Genomic DNA, 18638 nt, shown 5'->3' with positions numbered 1-18638 from the left:
TCCACTGGCTCATTCTAACCCTCCTGAATCTAACGTCTTTCTTGTGAAAGCCTCACCTTTGACGACCAGATACTCCCATTCCTACCTTGGTCCTCTCTTGTTCTGAGCCTTCTCCTGTCCCAGCAGACCCTCCCTGATGGCTCTCTGTGCTATCACTCATCTTTTACCACAGGGGGACTGGAGGACTGAAGTCTGCGACACACTTCTCTACTTCCTGGTTTATGACTTTAGGCCAGTCACTCAACCTCTGTGAATGTCAGTCTCCTCATCCCCTAAGGGAAGACACTATGAATGTCGCAGAGTAGCCTATGTCTGGGGAACTGTTTGCGACTCTAAAGTAATATCCCAATGACAGGGCTTGTGTCACACTCCTGACTCTCCTTTTTTTTTTTTAAGCTTTATCTCTATTATGTGTATCAGTGCATATTTGCCTGCACGCATGTCTGTGCAACACATGTGTGCAGCGCTCATGGAGGCCAGAATAAGGTGCTGGATCCTCTAAAACTGGAGTTACAGTTGTCAGCCACCATGTGGATGCTGGGAACCAAATCCATACACCGTGCAAGAGCAGCCAAGGCTCTTAACCATTCCAACCCTAAGATTTGACTTTGTGAGAGTGGTTTATGGTCACAGGAAACTGAAAAGGTATAGAAATTTCCCTCTTAGCCCTTAGCCTAACACATGGAAAGCTTCCGAGTTACGGACATCCCCTGTCAGAGTATGACATTTGTTACAGTCAATGGACTGCCGCGACTCAGCAGAACTGGCCAGCACTGCTCTTGGTGGTGTGGGCTCTATGGTATAGACAAACACAGACAAGCACACGCTGACAAAGCAGTGTGCGCAGAGTTTCCACACCCCACCCCCATCCTCTGGGCAGACCCATCCAGCTACCGTCTCTACTCTCACTGTGGCAACCATCCAGATCTCTACCCTGTCTCCATAGTTTTGTCCTCTCCAGAATGTCATGTACTTGGGATCAAAGTGTCTGGCCTTTTGGGGTTGGTTTTACTATGCCTTTAACTCTCAAGCATCTCTTCATGATTCAATAGTTCACTTTCTTTGAACCTTGTATCAGCGCTTGGTGTTCCCAGTGTTCTGGATTTCAGGCGTGTTACAGGTGTGAGGTGGTACTGTGTTGTTGGAATTTGCATCTCCTCTCTGGCATGTGGTGGGGAATATGGTCTCATTCACACAATGACATTCGTGTCTTCATTAGTGAGGATCTAATGAAAGTCTTTAGCCTCCTTGTCACTGGGTTACTTGTTTTGTTGTTTTAACAGTTATTTACAGGTGTGGTGGTTCAGATGAGACGTGTCCCCAGGCTCATGCACTTGAACCCTTGATCTCAGTTGTTGTTCCCATCTAAGGAGGTCACTGAACCTTTAAAAGGCGGAGCCTGGCTAGAGAAAGGACATCACTAGGGGTGTATAGCCCAGCCTCACTTCCTGCTCTCTCTCAACACTTCCTGTGTGTGGATAAGGATGTGATCGCACAGCTTCTGCTCCTGCGACCATGCACGCCTGGCGCCATGCCTTCCCAGCCACAAGGGACTCCCTGCAGAGAGCCATGAACTAAAGTAAACCCTATCTTCCTCCAGTTGCTTTTGGCTGTGGGGTTTTTATCACAGCAACAGAAAAGTAACTAACACACCAGATAAAAAGATGTGTCTTTTGCTAACATTTCCCCCAAGTCTAAGGCTTGTCTCTCACCCAGCATCATCTTCCACAGGGCAGAACTTTCTCGAATTGCTGAAGCCCATAACATCCATTATCTTCTCGACCTCCACAGCTCTTTTGGTTTACAACTCACATGAGCATTTTAATTTCTCCAGTTCTCTTTCCGTTCAGAATGAGGTGTTGTGTGAACAGGGCCCACCTACTGCCTTCAGTCCTTAGTCCTCTGCAGTGAGCCTGACACAGAATGGGCGGTGGATAAAGATGTAAAGAGCTGGGGGCAGACAAGGTGGCTCAGTGGGTAAAGGCACCTGCTGCCAAGCCTGACCACCTGAGTTCAATTCCCAGGAATCGCATGGTAAGAGAGAACTAACTCCTACAAGTTCCCCTCTGACCTATATACACTTGTGTCACACAATAAATAAATGCAATTTTTAAAGTTTTTGTTTTTTTTTAAGATTTGAAAGACAAATGAATGATTACGAAAGAAGAGGCCATTGTGTGCGTGCAGGTGCAGATGTGCAGAGTCCACCTTGGGTATTATTCTGTGGTTGCTGTCCACTGTGGTCTCTCACTGGGACCCGGGGCTTGTCATTTAGGCTAGGCTGCCTGTCCAGTGAGCCTCAGGAATCAGTCTGTCCCTGTTTTCCCATTCCTGGCATTACAAGTGCATGCCACCACACTTGGACTTAAAAAAATCAGTACTTGGTTAGAAGTCAGGGCCTCATGTTTGTGCACTAAGAATTCAGTGACTGGGCTATCTCCCCATCCCCCTAGAGAAGAGTTTTTAAGTACAAGGAAGAAACGCATGGCTAACCAGCTCTGGTCCTCTCTCCCTCCATCTTCTCTGCACTCCACTTCCACCCCCTCCCCACCCTCTGCTTCCACTCTACACATTCTCACCAGGCCTGGGAATGGACTGCCCCGTGTGGTTTCACTACTGGACCTCACACTGCAGCTGGCGGGCCTGTGGAGAGTAAGGAGACCCAATCAACACAGGCCTCGCTTTGCCCAAGAACTGGGTTTAGAAACAGAATTCTGTGACTGTGACTTCCCCAAGCTGTTGCCTCTCACTGAGCCTCTGGATAGGAGCCAGGACTCTGGCACCCTCAGGGTCTTTTGCCTCCCACAGTTCTCAGGCCCCTCGATGCATAATCTCTCCTCCAGGACATAAAAATATGTTTTAAGGCAGTAACTAGGGAGGTCATTACTTCAAAGACCCTCTTGGCAAATTCTTTTATTGGTCCCAGTTTAAAAAGCCAGAGTCTTCTTATAAAGGGGCTTCTTAAGGCAAAGCCCACCTGTGAAAATACTACCCTCCTTAGGAGTGGAGCCAGGCAGGGAAGGGCAGGCACCAGGCCCCTGGGCTGCTCCCAGAGGAAGGGTGGGAGGAGGCTCAGAGGAGCTTATGGAATGGGCGCTTCCTAAGACAAAGAAAGTACTCTAGGCCCCACACTCCAGATGGGAATTAACACTTTTCCAGCCTCCTCAGGGCTCTCATCAGCAACCTAGTTGGTACAGAACTCTCACAGCTTCTAAACAGTTATTCAATGTGCCAAAGGGGTGTGGCCAAGCCAAACACATTCATGGCTTGCTCCCCAGCCCTCTGAGCAAATGGCCTTGCTTCCAAGCCTCACCCCACCCCCACGAGGAGGAAGGGTGGAATAAAGTCCCCAAACCTGCTGCCCTCATGAACAAAACTCCTTGGCCTGGCCCCATGCAGCCTCAGTCCCTCCCCTCCAGTGGATCCGGGGAGCTGTCTGCTTTAAGTCCTCATACCCCCGGGAGTGGAGTCTTCATAGAGAGCTGAAGGCCTCGCAGAGAGCTGGGGTCAAACCTTTCTGCCTTCCCAGGGTATGGCTCTTGCAGTTAGCACCCTGGCCTCATTATTCACTCCATCACTCTCCATTTTCCACAACCATCGGCATTTATGGCGCTCAGGTGCCTGACAACTTAGGACTAAGCAGCTCCAGCTGCAGTCAGGCTCCCTTCTCCCATTCACAGCCACTTCTTACAAGTGTCCACACTGGCTGCCTTTCCTTCCTCCTCATTTTCCTCCTTGGCATTAATCTGCATTTTGTCTCTATAACAAAATGCCTGGGACGGAGTACCTTGTAAACGAAAGAGATTTATTTAGCTGACAGTCCTTCAGGCTAAAGGTCCAAGGTGTGATAGCTCCAGGTGGTAAGTCTCTGTGAGGACACCTTTGGTGTTGTTATCACCGTGGTGGGGGCACATGCCCAAGGGATCACATGGTCAAGACAGAAGCCAGAGCCATTAAGAGCCAGGCTTAGATTGTGTGTGTGTGTGTGTGTGTGTGTGTGTGTGTGTGTGTGTGTGTGTGTGTGTGTGTTTGTGTGTGTACATGTGTGTGACATGAACAACCTCAAGTGTCAATCCTCACCTTCCACCTTGTTTGAAAAGGGTCTCTCTTTTTGGTTTTTACCACTGTGTGTGTGTCAACTTCCCAGGATTCTCCTGTGTCCACCTCTTATCTCACCACAGGAAGACCAGATTACAACTTCTTGCTTCTGTACCGGGCTTTAAGTAGGTCTAGGGATTTGAACTCAGGTCTTTATACACAGCAAGTGCTTTATAACTGAGCCATTTCTCCAGCCTAAGCTAGATGTTAAAAAATACTTTAAAATATTTATTTATATTCATTTTATGAGTATGGGTATTCTGCCTGTGTGTATGTATGTGCACCACATGAGTGCAGTGTCCATATAGGCCAGAAAAGGGTGTTGGAACCCCTGGAACTGGAGTTACAGACCGTTGTGAGCCACCACATAGGTGCTGGGAAGTGAACCCTATCCTCTGCAAGAGCAGCAAGTGCTCTTAACTGCTGACCCATCTTCTCAGCTCGACCAGCACATGCTTGGACTTTTGATGACAACTTGCTCTCTCAAGACCTGAGTCAGGACACAGCCTCCATCCCTTCTGAGCCACATCACCTAATCACCTTGCTTGAGGCCCTCCTCTGAAGCATACACTCTCCCTTTCCAAGGTCTTGCTGTGTAATCCAGGCTGGCATTAAACTTGCAATCTACCAGCCTCTGCTTCCCAAATGCTGAGCTGGCAGGAGCAGGCCACCATTTCTGACTTACACCCTCCTAACACTCCATTCTGGGGACCAAGTCTCCAGCACACGGACTCTTTAGGAGCAAACAACCCAATCATAACTTTCTCAACCTGTGGCAGTGTGGCTCTATCCCCATTACTCTCCTACAACTACTCCCTCCAAGGCTCTGGCATTGCTAACCCCCAACCCAGTAGCAGATGACCTTGCCATCATGGCAGGCCATCTGTCACCCTTCTCAGCTCACGTGATTGGAACTGGCTTCTACCCTCAGACTGCACCTTCCCACTCTCTGTCACCATCCATTCAGAGTTCCATTATTTAAATTCTCTCATCTTACCTGGGTAATTTCATCCAGTTCCACATCTTCAGTGGTTCTAACACAGGTGTCTACATTATGACATTCATACACCCCAGAGCAGCTATGAATATAACCCAATATAAGACCATTAACTCGCTTAAACATTCTGAGATGGTTTCAATTTGTGTGTGTGTGTGTGTGTGTGTGTGTGTGTGTGTGTGTGTGTGTGTGTGTAACTTTATTGTGTGGTTGGAAAGGGTGAACTTGGCAAATGACAGCATTATATCACAATGTCACACAAAATAAATACATATATTCTCTTAAACCCAGATGCCTCAGGTTGGACACCCCGGTGCTTAATGTGTGGCTGAAGACAATTTCATCCTATATAGCCCAGAGAAGCCAAATGGTTGGGTACACTGTTCTAGAATCTTTATCAGCTCTCTCTCTCTCTCTCTCTCTCTCTCTCTCTCTCTCTCTCTCTCTCTCTCTCACCTTGGATCTATGAAAAACTCATCCATTCATCCATTTATCCATTTATTCTTGCATTCACTCACTTACTAAGCAGACTGAACACACTGATGTGTTAGCCACTGTTTTCAAGAACCAAACAGACCAAGCGTCTACTCTTGGAAGTTTAGCAATGCAATGGGAACCATATACATTAGTACATAAGAAAGATGACTGCTCCTTCAGAGCAGGGGCCTGTAAAGTAGTGGGCCAGGGCCAGGGTGACCCAGGGCCAAGGAAGCTGCATGGGTCAGGGTTAAACGAGGAAGCAGAGGCACTGTGGTATTAAGAAATAAAGACTAGGCCTGGAAAGTGGCTCAGTGTTCAATAGCACTTACTTCTCCTGCAGAGGACCCGGGTTTGGTTCCCAGTACCCACATGGTGGTTCACAACTGCCCGTAACTCCAGCTCCAGGGGATTCAATCCCCTCTTCTGGCCTCTGAGGGTGCCGGAATGCATGTGATGCCCCTAAGCTCATACAAGCACATACACATAGACATGAAAATAAATGAACAAGTAAGTAATACATTTTAAAAGAATAGATTTGGGGAGATAGTTCAGTGCTTGTCTCTTGTGAGCATGGGATCCTAGTTCAAAACCCAGAACCTCTGTATATATCTTTAAAAGCCAGGTGTGGTGCTGGTGCACACTTGTAATCCCAGCACTGGGGAGGCAGTGATGGACAGATCTCTGAACTCACTGGCCAGCCAGCCTAGCCTTCTTAACATGATCCAGGCTGATGAGAGATGCTGTCTCATCATGAAAAGTGGATAGTTCCTGAAGAATGATTCTGCAGACGGTCCCCTTGTCTCCACACCATGTGCTCATATCTGCACAGGCCCACACATACACATAGCCCCCCCCCCAATAGGGTGCATGTAAGAATATGAAATCACACATCTGTGAAGCAAGCTAAGGAAACAATGGGCCCAAACTGGGAAGCTGAGGATGAGAAGAAAGTCATCCATCCAACCCACAGTCAGCCACGCCCGGAGGGAACCCCAGCAGCTTTGCTGGTAGGGAAGTTTGTTGGATGAAGCAGGGATGAAGGAAGAGAAGAGTTCTCAGGTTCTCTCCCACCTGGACTGCACCAGGGTCTCTAACCAGTCTTGCTAAGGCTGCACACACCCTCTGAGGTGTGTGTGGCAGCACAGCCGAGGCAGTGTGTTCAAACCCAGCCCTGATCACGTTCACTCCTTCCCTAAGACACTTCTACTCTGTGGCCTTGAAGGTGCTGTTCAGGTGTCTTTGCAAGGCCCATGCGCTGACAGGGCTCCTGGAAACCTTGCATCTACCTTGATCTCCTCTCCTGCTCCCCCATTTGATGCCCCTGTCCCAGAACAACCAGGAAATCCCCAGAACTTAGCTCATCTTTCTGTTCCTGCAGTCTTCCAGACCGAGGGGCCTCTATCCCTAATTTTCTTCTCCTTGATAGTCTTACCCTCCAGGACTTACTCAGGCCCACGCCCCTCCAAGGAGCTTCTACAACACCTGCCAACACACATGCCCGCCTTCTTCCATGCTTTCCTGGGATCCTCCTTGTCTCTCTCTTGGGGAATTAGAAGCTTACTTGTCAGTGTGCCTCTCTTGGTTGTTAGGGCCTCGAGGAAGGAGCTGGGGCCCAGGGCACTGCAGGCACCTGATGGGAATTTGCTCTAAATTAACAAAGACGTACAAGAGCCGGACAAGAAGACATAAATGTGTGGTTTTTCTACAACACCGATGCAAAAGATGGAACATAAGTTTTTGTCTATAGGAAGATCACAATTTATAAAAGAAATAGTTGAAAACCGTGTACATCGTGGAAGGAACAGGCTATGGGAAGAGATTCATCTCCCAGGACTGCTAGTGACTTTGTTTCTTTCTACAGTTCAGTTTTATACTGTTACTTTGAAGTTGGAGAGAAAAAAAAAAGGCCTTTTAAACTTTTTTCTTGAAAGTCATGAATTGCTCTCTTACCACCCCGTCCCATTTTCACACTCACAGTCTTCCTAATTTTCTCAGAATGAGAAGTTCTGACTTGAACAGGAAAAGCCAAATTTTCCTTTCAGTGGGAGCTGCCTGACCTCTCTCCTCCCTGTCATCTGTTCTCAGGCACCATCTGCCAGGAAACATGTTCTCGCTTCTTCTTCCTCCTTCTGGCTTGGTGTGGTAAACGTTTTCAGAGGGAGGGGCCGGCAGTCATCAAAAGGGAGCACTGATGGCTATTTATAGAGACATAAACACCCCAGGTGTGGGCTTCCAAATCCCGCTTTTGGTGCCCCAAAGAATAATATAATCCCAGAAGATAAAATGGGGCAAGGGAGAGTATTGTTTCCAGGCGGTATATTTTGTCCCCAATCCTGGTGCAGAACTGAGCCAGGTCTCCCAGGTTGGGTGATCATCTCCCTTCTAACTGAGGTCCATCTTGGATGCCAGCCCTCTTACCAAGCAAGGAAGCTCAATCCCGGGCATTGTAGGTCAGAAGGAAGAGGGTAGGTGGTGTGCTAGGGCCCCAAGCAGCAGTGATGTAGAAGGACCCATTGTACCAGCCTAATCAAAGCAAGTAACCACCCAGAGACAGCATCCTAGTAGTGAGGACCAACATTTGACCATGAGCATCTTCATCCTGGTAGGAAGAAGAGAGTAGAAAGTGAAAAGGAACTTCTTCCTCTTACCAGAGAGTGATCTTTTAAGTTAATTTTTTTACACAACCCCAAGTCTGAGTTCATTGTGAAATTGGGCTGTCTTTAGATACCCAACTCTCCATCTTGGTTTGGATTATATTGTACCAGTTCTCAATGGCCAGCTGCCTTGAAAGCTTTGGGTGAAACCTGTTTTTAATAGTTTGGTGCTTTCCCATACCTGTTGGGAAGGCTTCCTCCTGTCGTTTTCAGGCACTTTGGGCCAGGGTAAAGCACTTGGACTTGGAGTGGGAGAGATGGCTTAGGGGTTGCTAGCAATGTCTGCTCTTGTAAAGATTCCAATTTGGGTTCCCAGCACCTACATAGCAGCTCACAATCATCTGGAACTCTAGTTCCAGGGGGTCCAGTGTCCTCTTCTGGTCTCCTGAGACAGCTTGACCATACAAGGTGCATGTACACACATGCATTCAAACAGCCATACACATAAAAAGTAAGAACACATACATAAAAAGTAAAAATAAATAAATCTTAAAGGAAAAAGATACTTGGACCTGACCCCATGAGGTAAAGGGTGAACCTTGGAATTTCCCCATCAATAGATAGCCTTGGTTAGTATAATGTCCTGAAAAGAATATTCTAGCATCCGCATTCACAGCAGGTAGAGCATGCTGAGACTTCTGACAAGAAGAAATCATTGTGCTTGTTCAGTGAGAGATAACAACAGAATGATGCTATCATTTTAATATGTCCACTAAGTGTCATGTGCTTGAAACTTAACCCTAAATTTATAGGTCAACAGTGTTTGGATATAAACCCTTGAGGGTAATTATATCAGGCACTGGTGAGGAGATTGATACACAGATTAATGCATTATAGAGTAGGTGGTTTTATTTTTTAATCTTTTCATACTTTGAGAATTTCATTCAATGTATTTTGATCATATGTACTCCCTACTCCTACTCCTTCCCTAACTCCTCCAAGATTCACCCCAACATCCCTATCCCCCAACTTCATGTCCTTTAAAAAATACAATTTAAAAACAGTACGATTTTTGCTGCCCATATACTTCTGGGTATGAGGTCATCCACTAGAGTGTGGTTGACCTATAAAGAGCCACACCAAAGAAAACAGACTCCCCCTCTCCCAGAAGCCATCAGCTGTTTATAATTCCTCAGTTAAGAGTGGAGGTTTATGAATCCCTTCCCAGTCTATGCTAGAGTGTTGACTGGCTGGATCTTGTACCGGTCTTGTGCAGGCAACCACAGCTGCTATGAGTTCATTAGTGCAGTGATCCTTTTGTATCTAGAAGACACTGTTTCACCTGGTCTTCCCTGACCTCTGGATCTTAAAATCTTTCCCCTTTTCCACGATGGTCCCTGAGTGCTGTGGAATAATCCTCTTCTCTTGTACACTGTAAATATTTGTCACTCAAATTGGTTTAATGAAACACAGATTGGCCAGTAGCTAGGCAGGAAGACAAAACTAAGGATGATGGGAAGGAGAAGAGTGGAGTCAGAGAGTTGCCAGCAAATGCAGAGAAGCAAAATAAGAATGCCATACTGAGGTACTGAGAAAAGGTGCCAAGCCATGTGGCTAAACATAGATAACAATTATGGGTTAATTTAAGTGTAAGAGCTTGTTAGTAATAAGCCTGAGCTACTGGCCAAGCATTTATAATTAATATAAGCCTCTGTGTGGTAATTTGGGAAGTGGCTGCTGGGTATTGGGAACAGGCAGTCGGGACAAGAAATGTCTAATTACATATGGTGCCTAATGTGAGGCTCCAGATGAAGGGTAAATCTAATGAATCTCATCAATAAAACCAAGTAGTCAGCTTTGTGCAATGGCAGTATTGTAGCTAATGAGGTTTATCCAAGGCATGATTATTGCTAATTGAAAAACCAGGAGTCAGATACTGAGGTAAAACCTGAAAGATCAGAGAAGTAGGAGAGCAGCCACAGTTGCTTCCTTCCTCTTGCATTCCTCCAGTCCAAAAGGACCAAGATCCTGTTTCTTCCCTACCTTATCACTTCTTGTTCCTCTCTGTACAGACCTCCAGACCTCTGTGGTTAATTAGTAGCTAGCTCTGCCCTCTAACTCCAAGAAAACTTTATTTGTCAGAACACAAACAAAATATCACACAGCACCTGAGCCTTTTGGGGGGCTTAGATGTCCCATTCATGACTGAGCCAGGAATGGTGTTTTTGCAAAAGCAAGCTCTCTCTGGCTTATTTATACTGCCTCTTCATGTGAAGCCAACCACTAGGTTACATACAGAATTAAGCCCCACCAGAAAAGCTGTTGGTGGGGCCTTGCTTCTTAACTTTTTTAAACTCCAAAAGCATACCCTCAAAAAATATCTATCCTTGATAAATTATCTGGTCTCAGGTATTTTGTTACAGAAACAAAAAAGAACTAAGACTGTAGATTTTTTGTTTGTTTGTTTGTTTGTTTGTTTGTTTTTACTCTTTACTCCTTGAGAGCCTACTGCCCAGCTCCCAAATAATCACACAGAGACTTATTCTTTCTTATGAATATCTGGCCCTATCTTGGCTTGTTTTCAGTCAGATTTTTAAACTTAAATTATCCCATCTACCTTTTGCCCCTGGGTTTTTACCTTTTCCTGTTTCTGTATACTTTTCCTTTCCTTCTTATTCTGTGTTAAGTTGTATGGCTGTGTGGCTGACCCCCAGTGTCCTCCTCTTCTCCTTCTCTCATTTCTTGATCCTCCTCCCAGATTTCTCCTCCTATTTATTCTCTCTGCCTACCAGCCCCACTTATCCTTTCTCCTGCCTAACTATTGGCCATGCAGTTCTTTATTAGACCAATCAGCTGTTTTAGACAGGCAAAGTAACACAGCTTCACAGAGTTAAACAAATGCAACATAAAATAATGCAATGCATCTTTGCATCATTAAACAAATATTCCACAGCATAAACAAATGTAACACATCTTCAACTAATATTCCACAACATAAGACCCCTGGACTCTGATTTGAGGAGGCTGTTCTAATGAAGTAGGGAAGATTTGAGAACCATTTCTAAGGTAGATTTAGAGAGATTAGAGAAATTGGTTAGAACTGAAGAGTAAGTATTACATCCAATGGCCATAGATTTGGAAGTCAAATACACAATGATGAGTCTACTCAAGATATATAACATATAAGGGGAGCAGGTGCTAATAGAACAATGAGTTTGAGATGCCTGAGAGATGCTTGGGGGGAATTTTCAGGATAGATAGATAGATAGATAGATAGATAGATAGATAGATAGATAGATAGATGAGGCAGGAACCAAGACTAGTAATGTAATGGGGATGGATCTAGGCATTGATAATATAGGTGTTAGATACAGACAGACATAGACACAGATATAGGAATGATTGTGCAATGTGTAAAGATTCAAAGACCAGTACAGATACATATGAGAGGTATAGGCAGAAAAGAAGATAGACAGATCTGCGTGTAACATAACCATAACAAAAACCCAAACCAAGATAACAGGAAAAGTTTCCCAAGGAAGAAATTCATGATAATAGGTGAATAGGTGGCTGCCTATTGTGTACAGGCTTCCTGTTGTGTACATGGATACTAGAATAATCTTCTTAAATCAACCAAGACTATCTAAAAGCTGGTAACTTTCATGACTCACCTTGACCTCATGGGGTCAAGTCCAAGCATCTTAACATGACCTCAAGTGACAGATTATAGTTACAAAACATGTAACCAGCTAAAAGTTATTTGAAATATTGAATCTTGATATCTGGAAGGAGACCTGGTCCTGCTAGAATAAACAAAAAGAGCTGTGCAGAGAAGAGAGACCAGCTTCAAAGTTGTTGCCTTTGAGATAAAGATGTGATGTATTGCCAACCATAATGCTGAGCAGACACAGGGCCAGAAGTCTGTCCAGGGATGTAGAATTTGGAATCATAAAACCACAGTATGTAAGAGTTTTGAGGAATTCAGGACCAGTCTAGTCCAAATCTCATTTATGCAGATGAAACAATCAAGAACCAGGTAAATGGAAGGTGCGTCTTGGCCAGGGGAACAAATACTTCGCAGAAGATGCTTCTTCTACACATCTCATCTCTGTGTGAGCTTGCTTCTCAGCCAGTTTCATACACAGTAGAGAATAGGGTTGCAGGTGCTTCTTCTGGCCTAATGGGATAGAGGCCAACAATGGAGAGGCTTTGACTGGCCAGTTTAATTTATACCTCAATACTTGACCAAAACACTCTGATCCAGAAAACATTTCATGTCTAAGACCTGGAAATTCCTTCATGTGGAAGAAAAGAATGAGAAAAAGTTGCCTGGAAGAAAGGAGTAATGGCCCATCTAATGTCCTCAAGACAAACTCTGAGCAAAGACCTGAAGGTCTCAGCATAGGGAGAGAGTAACATGTGAGTGGAAAGGGGAAGCACAGGGAGTGAGTTAGGAAATAGATAAGATGCGCCAGAAGAGAGGAAAGAGCATCTACTGAAGCACAGCACAGGAGCGGAGAATGGGAAAAGATTGCAGGGAGAGAGGAGGACAGAAAACAGACAATTCCTGTGTCAGGCACCACTTAGTACACAGGTGATATGAAATAAAGAAGTGCCAGGACCTACAGCTCCTGACTTCCAACCTCTGGCAGCCCATGGTGCTCATCAAGTCTCCCTATCTTGAATTCAGGGTTTCTTGTTAAGCCTACACCAGAGTATCTAAAACCTAGGACTTTTATGCAAGCATGTTGAGAAGAAAAATTCAGGAGCTATACTTAGAAAAGAGCCGGAAGAGTTCTATGTCCTTCGAAGGTGGGGGAGTATGGAGAAGTGGAATAGTTGACCAGATGGAGAATCAGAAACTACATAAGCCAAGGAGAGGGGCTAGAAGAAAGACTATTGACAAACTTGTCTAGGAAATAAAAATACAATTAAAGCCCCTAGGATATGAACCATCACCTCTCCACACATGGATCATTATCCAAGAAACATGAACCATTCCCCCAGGACACATGGATCATCCCCTAGGAAATACAGACCACTCCCTAGGAAACATGGACCATTCCCTAAGAAACATGGACCATTATCCAAGAAACGTGGAGTATTCCCTCAGACACATGGACCATCCACTAGGAAATACGGACCACTCCCTAGGAAACACGGACCATTCCCTAAGAAACATGGACCATTCCCTAGGAAACACAGATCATCGCCTAGGAAACAAAGACACTCCCCAGGAAACATGAACGTTTTTCAGTAGGGTTACTGGGTGCTTCAGTCTGACTGTATTTCCTGCAGAATTCAGGTGTGCCTTGGACAGTGCTAAGAGTGAGAGTCTTTGATGAGAAGTGCTCAGTCCATGTGAATGTGAGGTCAGACGCCTTATAAAAGGGCTTCGTGGTGGACGTTGGTCCTGTTTCTCCTGCTTTCTGCCATCTAAGGACCCAGCAAGTCAACTCGCACCAGATAACACATGCCCTGCCTTGCTCAGGTTTCCCAGCTCCAAGCCTGTAAGAAATTAAAATACTCTGCTCTAGAAGCACAAAACTGACTAAGACATTATATGATTAATTAAGAAGGACATATAAAGACATAAAGACCTACACACACACACACACACACGCACGCACGCACATACCCAACAATTAAAATCACAATGGTTGAATTTTAAAGCTCACTTTACGTAGGTATATGTGTTTTAAAGAAATACACATGTAGGCTTCATTCATTCCCCCTTTCATTTTATGCATTGTGATATTAATCTTTATATTTCTATAACAATATTTTATTGGCTGCATGTAATTTTATTGTATTGTGTCTCATCATTCCAATTCCCTGCTGGAGCCATTTAAGCAGTATACAAGCTCTTAAAACATTCTATAGCTGACAATCAGTTTTTGAACAAATTCCTGGACATGTAATTTCTTAGGAAAATAATTTGTGCCAAAATAGCCCTTCAGAAAAACTGTACCCGTTCACGTTCCCAACAGAGCTTGAAGGCCCCACGTCTGTTTCTGTTGCCAGAAGTATGTCTTTCTCATTGGTATTGCTGAAACAGTATCTCTGTTTATTACTGAAAATATGCTACAAGAATTCCTTGTTTAATGTTTGGGGGGCTAGATGATTAATAAAAAAAGCATTTATATTTTATTGATTTTTCTTAGCAACCAATTCTAAGAATTTCTTTTGCAGTATAGAAATGAGTCATTTGTCCTACATGTGTATTCAAACAGTTTTCTCCCACACTATGGCTTTTTAAGCATTTTCTTTCAAAGTCTTAAAATTGCATTTCTATCTTTATCTGGAGGTCAGAGGACAACTTGTAGGAGTTAGTTCTCACATTGCATCATACGGGTATTAGGGATCCAGTGTAGATTGTCAGGCTTGGCGGCAAGAGCCTTAGCCCTCTTAATGGTATTTTTGCAAAAGCAGAACTTTTATGTCATGATAGAGTATGTTTTTTTTTAAAAAAAAAAAAAAAAAAAAACAAACTCTTTAAAAATTGTTTTGAGATAGCTTCACCTCATAGCCCAGGCTGGCTTTAACCTTGTGATCTTCCTGTCTCAGCCTCTGCTGTGGTTACAGGTTACATGTACCACTGCACCACCCCAGCAGTGTTGAGGATGGAACCTAGGGCCTTGGCCATGCTAGGCAAGCACTGGGCCGACAGAACTACAGCCACAGCCCTCAGTGGACGCATTTAGAATGATGAGCTTGGCTTTGCACAACACTTTGGGTGCCTCTTCATTCAGAAACCAAGTGTTTCGAAATTAAAATAACTGAAAAATTCCATCAGTGATCCCACAAAAGGATATTTGAGTATTTAGGAAAAATAGAACTTAGAAAGTGACAGATTAAAAAACAATAATGAAGCAGTGAAAGAAGAGTAATCATGCTAGATAAAGTCCTGCCCTTCGCAGCTCCAACCCCAGGTCTCAGGCATGCCGACATTCCTACAAATCCGTCCTGCCACTGGCTGCTCCATCACTCTAGGGCTTTATGCTGCTAGTGGTGTCTGCTACCACACATGTCCCCCACCCCCACCCTGTCCCTACCAGGTGCGCTGTCAAGCTGTAGTTGCTCTGGGCCACACTGAGGAGGCTCCAGCGGCCCACTGGATTCCCTGAGTCCATGTTCTTCCCTTCCCCAGGGGCTTTTCTGGGTGGTTCATCTTGGCACCCATTGCTTTCATCCAAACTCAGTGGGCTAGCTCAGGATAAATCCCTTCCCGGGGCAGGTGTGGCATCATGAGATCTGTTTTCTGACACACAGGCTCCCGAACCCCTTGGAAGGCCTGAGTAACAAGCGTGTCTTCTGTGTACATAATGGGATGAGTGGTAACCAGGGTCCCTTTTCAGGATGGGTATGCTTACCAGGAGGACCAATAAGATGAGAAAGTTTGGACTTTTAGCTCAAGGCCCCAATTTAGGAAGAGGAGAGACAGACAGGCAGGCAGACAGACTAGGGATTGAGTTGATCACCTACTGCCAACAATGTCCCTGGAGGTGTCTGTATACTGAAGGCTCCATTAAGAAAAAAGATAAGACAGGGTTGGGGGAATTCTGGATAGCTGAGTAGGGGGGATTTCTGGAAGGAGGTACACTCAGGGGCCAGAGACTCTGCACCCCTTCCTTTCCATCTTCTCCTCCGTGGTACCCTCTAAAATGAATGGGTAACTGTAAAGTGTTTTTCCCGGCTCTGTAAGGTGTTCTCACAAATTCATCAAGACCCCTAGAAAATGGGGAAGTCTGTAGGACCGGGCCCTAACCAGAGGGATCTGACGCTAACTCTAGATAGACAGTCACAAAACTCAATTCGACTACAGGACTCTCAGCCATTAGATAACTGTTTGGTGTGTGTGTGTGTGTAGGGGGGGAGCCCATACACATCTGGAGGTAGTGTTGAGCGGTGTGTGGGAGTGGATAGGAAAAGATTCGGTCTTTGACCTTCCGAAGGGTGAAGTTGTGCTGGTGTGGAGGACACATCTTCCACGGGCTCCTGCTTTAAGAAAATGACTTGCTTATAAGACAGCTTGTCTAACTGCGCTGCCCCTTTTCAGGACACACGGCATCGTGGTGAGAAGACGCACATTCGGAAAGACGAAGAAAAGTGCAGGAGGGCTGCAGTTCATCTAGTCACGTAAACACTTGACACATTTCAGGGGTAGTTCTCATTTAATTGAGATTCAAACTGTATCTGTAGTTTTAACATCTGCCTATTCCAAGCTAATATTTGGGGGACTGGTGCCCCATTTAAGCAAATTCCTTTTTTAGTACTGGAGATCTTGGTGCCAGGCAGGCACTCTACTACTGAGGCACATCCAGAAGGCTCCTTTCAGTTTAACTGTTTAGGAAACTCTGTTTTCATGTCTGTGGAACTCTCCGTTGATGTAATGAGGCCCTTCAATAACGAGTGTCAATAAAGACATGGAGAGACGAGAATCCCCACTTACTACTGAGAAGAGGGTCACGTGGACAGCCACTTTGGAAAACCGGTTAACAGTCACTTGGTAACTTAAACACAGTTGCTGGGTAGCACAGTGACTCCTCTTCCAGGTGTCGATCCTGGCTTAGCTACCTTTGGTTTCTGTAACCAAACACCAGACAAGAGCAGCTCCAGGGAGGAAGAGCTTGCTTAGCATGCAGTCTGAAGGACAGTCCCTTGTGCCATGGTGGTGTGGTGACAGTAGCACTCACAGCTGTAGCTTGCTCACATCTGCACACATAGAGAGCAGAGCAGAGGGCTGAGAAAACTGGATAACCTATGCAGATGTGGACTTGACCCAAGTCAACTCAAATTTAAGACATCAAAACTGTGAAATTACTTTAAGGGGAAAAAAGGGGGCATCCAATACATCAGCAAAGGCAACCATTTGGGGATAAGACCTCCAAGGCACCAGCAATGAAGGTCAAAGCCAACGAATGAGATTCCATTAATGCAAGAAGTCCTACGCAGCAGAAGAGACCCCTCACAGAAGCTGTTTGCTAAGCATTTGACTGCAGTGCAATGGATTAGTATCTACAATATGTAAGGAACACAGATAAGTGGACAAAACTCTGAATAGTATATTTTAAATGATAAAATATGTGAGAGGATATTTTTCAAAAGAAGAAACACACATGGCAAGAAATATCTGAAAAACAAACTATAGGCACCTATAATATGTAAGTGGAACAGATGTGTGCATGTTCTCTGCGCACTAGACTGTTGGGGCCCCAGCCACGGAACTTATATATAAGTTTATATATTTAATGGTATTTGCAACATTGCTATTTTGGCAATAATAATAGACACAAAATTAATTGATATAATTAGGAGATTAGCTGAGAAAATATGGCTCAGATATGTCCTGGAATATTATGCAACTGATTTTTGTTTTAATTTATTTTGTTTTGGTGGAACTAGGAATAATTTTTTGCTCTAGAGGAATTTACATACAGTTTTATTGATCATAGCATAAAAAGGGTTAAACAGTATCCTCTCTTTATTTTCTTATATAAAAAAAGCAACAACAACAACAACAACAGAGAAGCCAGGAGGCAGTGGCACATGCCTTTAACCCCAGCACTCAGGAGGCAGAGCCAGGCAGATTCAGAGCGAGATCCAGGACAGGCACCAAAACTACACAGAGAAACCCTGTCTTAAAAACCAAAACCAAACCAAACCAACCAAACAAAAAACAACCAGAGAAAAAAGAAACTCTCATGTATAATTTTGTGTGTATCTAACAATCTACACATGTAAAAGAAATGATCAGATTAACATGGGGACAATCGCTGAAGGCAGCATGCTGGGTCATGAACACAGATCAAAGGGAAATGAAATGGGGGGGGCAAGCACAAGAGCAACACATTGATACCCTTCCTGTAAAATTAGCTCTCCGCAGATCAATGAAAACTGTGAAAGATAAAGACAAATAGTTGAGTCATTTATGGGAGATTAAATAAGTTAGTGACTGTGTTTCTTCTGTTATCATTCAGAGATCAAATTCAGGGCTATAAACACTGTTACCTGGTATAAAACACATCTGTGTTGGTTTTCTTCCTTTTTGTCTTGTAGTTTTATCTTCCATTTTCAACATCTTTTCTTAAAATTCTTGTCTGAAAACAAACCCTTAAAATGTCTGGTGGAGCAGCAATGGCTCACCTTCCCCCCACCCCGCCCTGCCCCCCCACCTCGTGTGTGTGTGTGTGTGTGTGTGTGTGTGTGTGTGTGTGTGTGTGTGTGTGTGCCTGAATGGATTTGTTCACATGCACCTTGCCAGCTGAGAACATCCTGTCTGCTGGCTTGCCTCCTGTCCTCCACATTAGAATATGCCCTGGGCACGGCCTGGGCACGGCCTGGGCACGGCCTGGGCCTCCAGTGTGATGAAAGATGTCTAGACAGTAGAACATACCTTCCCAGACAGAAGGTGCTCAATCAGCAGATGTTCCAGTAGGGGGCCAAAAGGCAAGTGACGTGGAACAGCA

At 44.8% G+C, this 18638-nt stretch overlaps 1 pseudogene; it reads left to right on the top strand.

Moving 5' to 3' along the window:
- Positions 1 to 10022: 10022 nt before the first annotated feature.
- Positions 10023 to 10094, top strand: LOC128100255 (uncharacterized; annotated as a pseudogene).
- Positions 10095 to 18638: the final 8544 nt, after the last annotated feature.

This window comes from Peromyscus californicus, unplaced genomic scaffold, assembly GCF_007827085.1.
Source record: "Peromyscus californicus insignis strain IS unplaced genomic scaffold, ASM782708v3 Scaffold_6__1_contigs__length_162567912, whole genome shotgun sequence".
NCBI lineage: Eukaryota > Metazoa > Chordata > Mammalia > Rodentia > Cricetidae > Peromyscus > Peromyscus californicus.
The sequence above is the reverse complement of the archived record's forward strand: the minus strand, read 5'-3'. Positions and strand labels throughout refer to the sequence as shown.